We start from the raw sequence: 4,745 nt of genomic DNA, 5'->3' as shown, positions 1-4,745 counted from the left end.
TCTGTGCTGGGCACACAGTGGTAAATAACACAGACAAGGTTTCTGCCCTCATGGAGCTTACTGTCCTAGGGAACACTTGCAGTGCAGTGCTCTGAGTGATAAGGTGAGGTTAACTTGACACTGAAAGTTCCCAGGATGCAATGGGCACTTGAGATTTCTGTGGATGATGTATAGGATTGAGAGAGAGACAGACAGAAGTTAAGGTATGCTTATCCTAATTTTACCTAAATATAACAACACTCTTTCAGAAATCTGTGAAAGGAAACAATAAAGAATGAAACAGGAAGAGGAAAAAGAAATGTGAAAGTCACACCTCCTCCGTGAAGCCTTTGCTGCTTCCCTCAAATGGAAGTGATTCCTCAATAATTATGGCTCTCAATTCTGGACCACTCTCTCCAATTTATGGGCATATTCTTTCTTGACTAAAAATAAAGAATATCTCACAGAATATCAAGTTATTTCCTATTCCTACTTTTATTTTTTCCCTATTCCTACTTTTAAATAAATCCGGAAAGACTCTTTAATGTTTGTTCTTCTTAAATGCTTTTCCAAAAAAAGATTTAGCAGAATGTGGTGTAAAGACTGAAAAAAAGATGAAGACCATAACTTGTTCAAGCTTCATCCTCTGTGATGATTTATGCTCCTTTTTGCCCACCTTTGCCTTCCCTGTAATCAGCGTCGTCCTGTAGTATGCTAGAAAAGATGCTGATTACATACAATTCACAGGGTAATTTACCCTTTAGACCTTACTTGAGCTCTTATAAATCTCTCCACTGCTGGGAGGCCAGGGTTTTGTTCTTCCCTCAGCAACAAAGGGCTGTTGCTTTGTGAGCTGCCTCACACAGCAACAGAAAGGAAACAGTGAAAACTGTGTGTGAGGCTGGCTGGGGGAGGGGTGACTATGACCTTGGCCTTTCTGAGAATGTGGGGAAGAGGAACGCTTACTATTTTCCCAGTGTTAGCACCCCTCATCGTGCCAGAAGCAACGTTGGTGACCAATTGGAATGCAGTTATCAGTTGTGAGTGTAAAATGAGGAGTTTGGACCAGTTGATCTCAAAGGCCCCTTCCAGCTCTCACGTTCCAGGATTCTAAATATGTCTCAAGGGTGATAACTTGAAGAGAAAATTGAATAGGGTGATGAATTAGGCTTATGTGTGAGAAGCACCCCACTGGATAGGGCCATTCACAAATTACAGCTATAGACAGCCTCTCCTGAACTCAGATGTCGAACACGGAAGGTTCAGTCTGAGTTGTGTTAAAAAAAAAATCATAGACAGCCTGACTACCATACTGACTAAAGCAGGGCATTTCTGACCTCCAGGAGAAGGTAAGCAGATAGGAAAATAATTTCAGTGTTTGGTTTCTGTAAGTCTGGGAACCTTTAACCTCTGTAATCACATGGCTGCTCACAAGACTTCTAATACTCAAGAAGAGGAGGGAGGTTCTAAAAAGGTTTTCTAAAGTCTGGTGATCTTATTGGGTCAACTGATACCTGCTTTCCACTGGGATTCTGCTTATGATATTCTTAGACTTTTTGTTTTCAGTGCATAGCATGATCCTAATTTCTCCCATTATTTCTTTCATTTCTCTTTCTGTATTAATTTTAATGTGAAAATGTGAGTCCTTTTACAAATTGATCTATTCTTTTTTTTAACATCTTTATTGGAGTATAATTGTTTTACAGTGGTGTTAGTTTCTGTTTTATAACAAAGTGAATCAACTATACATATACATATATCCCCATATCTCTTCCCTCTTGGGTCTCCCTCCCTCCCACCTTCCCTATCCCACTGCTCTAGGTGGTCACAAAGCACCGAGCTGATCTCCCTGTGCTCTGCGGCTGCTTCCCACTAGCTAGCTATTTTATGTTTGGTAGTGTGTATATGTCCATGCCACTCTCTCACTTTGTCCCAGCTTACCCTTCCCCTTCCCCGTGTCCTCAAGTCCATTCTCTAGTAGGTCTGCGTCTTTATTCCCATCCTGCCCCTAGGTTCTTCATGACTTTTTTTTTTCAGATTCCACATATATGTGTTAGCATACGGTACTTGTTTTTCTCTTTCTGACTTAACTTCACTCTGTATGATAGACTCTAGGTCCATATAACTTGATCTATTCTTGTCGAGACTGGATTGTGAAGCAAATATCTTGAGCAACTCAGGGTGTTTTATTCCTGTGGTCCAATATGGACATAGGTCCATCTTCATACAAGTAATAATGGTAAAAATTACATAGAACTTAATCTGTGTCATACGATATTCGCAGTGCTCTGTGTGTATTAATTCAGGCCATGTTCCCACCCACCCTGAGCGAGTGTGAGTGTGTGTGTGTGTGTGTGCCATGGCTATGGGTGTGCTCCCCCTGTGCTGGCTTGTATTTTTCTTTTTCTTTTTTTTTTTTGGCTTGTATTTTTAGTAGTTCATAGTGTCCTGTGTTTTATTTTTAGTTTGAGGTTCTGAGAAAAGGAAAGAGAAATTCCCTTGATTGGTTCATTTCTCTCCTCTCTTACCATGGCACTCAGCCCTGGCCTGGCAGCCTTTCATGCCCAAGAAATATTTTGTTGGTGCCAAGAGCCCCAGTGGCTGCGCTGCTGTGTTCCGCTGGGAGCGTCGCTTTGCCTGATGTGCAGGCTCCGGCAGGCCTCGCCTGGCACAGAGCGCTTGCTGTTCCTATTTTCATCTTGCTTAGGGAGATGTATGACAGAGGGAGAGCCTCATTCTAGAGGCGACCTGGAAAGCTGTTCTCCCCGCAAGTGCCCAAGAGCAGGTTCTTCGTGAAAGCTGGGCCACAGCTCAGATGCTCACCCGGAGCGTGTGAGGGCGGCGACATAGTGACATGCCGCTCCAGGGCGGCTGCAGAGCACAGCTATTGTGCCATGCTGGAAACATGCACCACATTTTTTAGTTTTCTGGTAAGAGTTTTTGGCAACCTGCACAGTGCCCTTGTCCTGGTCTTCCTGAGCACTTTTAAAAAGCACTTGTATCAACACAACGTTTGTGGAAGCCCACATGCTAGATAATTTTTGAAATTCATGAACAGAATACAGTATTAAAACCAGGTCTGGGCTTCCCTGGTGGCGCAGTGGTTGAGAGTCCGCCTGCTGATGCAGGGGACATGGGTTTGTGCCCCAGTTTGGGAAGATCCCACATGCCGCGGAGCAGCTGGGACCGTGAACCATGGTCGCTGAGCCTGCGCATCTGGAGCCTGTGCTCTGCAACGGGAGAGGCCACAGCAGTGAAGGGCCTGCGTACCGCACAAAAAAAAACAAAAAAAAAAACCCCCAAACCCAGGTCTGAACAGTCACTAGGAAAGTGAAAGGAAACTCAACATTATTTTATGAGACACTAATGATCCCTTATCTTCTGGGGCTTGAGTGAGAGCTTTGGCAACCTGAGCCTCATGAAATGATAGCAGTTGTTTGTTGTAATTAGTTTATTTTATGACTATGATTACATCTCACCCACCCTACCCCCGGCCTAAACATGAATGACTTTGGAGGGTATGGTGGGTTTTACATATGTCCCTGCCCCCCAAAGTCCACACTGCAGTATAAATTCCAGATGCTGGGGGATTGGGTCTGTGTGTTCGCTTGGGTGTGAATATCTTGGGAGCACTGTGTATGTCAGCATGTTTTTATTCTAAAAAGCTCATTCAGTGGCTGCTAAACTTTGTTGTTAAGTCATACTGGAAAGGGAAGCTGGCATGCAAGTGGTAGCATCTTGCAGGCAGCATTGTGACATTTACTTTTCCCTCACGGTACCCATAAAAATACCAAGATTAAATTTGGTTTGCCTTTTATTTTTTCTGACACCCTATGTTGGCTTTTCATTGCAGACACTTCTGAGCATGTTGGACGTGGGAATGGGCTGCCAACAGATGAAATAAAAATACTTCCACCATTCTACCTACCACCTCGGAGAAGCAGATGAAAATACTTGCAGACCAGGGCTCAAATCTACATACTATGTACATTGTACATAGTATGTCAAACTGATGTGCTCTCCTTTCAATCTTAAATGCAGCCAAAACAGACAAGCACAGTGTAGTCTGAGCATGTTGGTTACTTCAGAAGACAATAAATACATATTTTAGTTCTCAAAACAACAAAAGAGCAGGAATGTGCTTAACATTGTCTTGCTAATTTCAAAGCGTCTTAGAGAAATGTTTGTTTGTGCTGGCTAATGTTCAGTATAGACAGAAACACAGCATGCGTGGAACTAGTTCCACAGGAGTCATTAAAAGGCTTGCTGAGAATGTGTGCTAAGAATAAGACACAATTCTTTGTGCCTGTTGTCTGGCAAAACTCATAAGGAGAGATTCCAAAGTCATGAGAGATGACGTGTTCGTGCCTCCTGGAAGAGGGAAGGATGAATGGCAAGTGTGTTCCCTTCCCCTATCTTTCAGGACAGCGCCTTTGGCTGGTATGGCAGGAAGACAGACTGGAAGCAGGCAGGGAAGATGAGGGAGAACAGAATCAGGGTGGAGACCAGCCTAACACGCTATTGATCAGCATCCTGACTGGACAATTTCAATCACACAGGACCCAAGAGCATATTCTGTCTATTTGAAAAAAGGGCATTTCCTTTGCAAAACGGTGTGATGGAAAAGGGTCTCAAAGTCAGAAAGCATATATTTATTTTTTTAACATCTTTATTAGAGTATAATTGCTTTACAATGGTGTGTCAGTTTCTGTTTATAACAAAGTAAATCAGTTATACATATATATATACATCCCCATATGGCCTCT

The sequence above is a fragment of the Mesoplodon densirostris genome, chromosome X, assembly GCF_025265405.1.
Source record: "Mesoplodon densirostris isolate mMesDen1 chromosome X, mMesDen1 primary haplotype, whole genome shotgun sequence".
Classification (NCBI taxonomy): domain Eukaryota; kingdom Metazoa; phylum Chordata; class Mammalia; order Artiodactyla; family Ziphiidae; genus Mesoplodon; species Mesoplodon densirostris.
Note: the sequence above shows the minus strand (reverse complement) of the source record.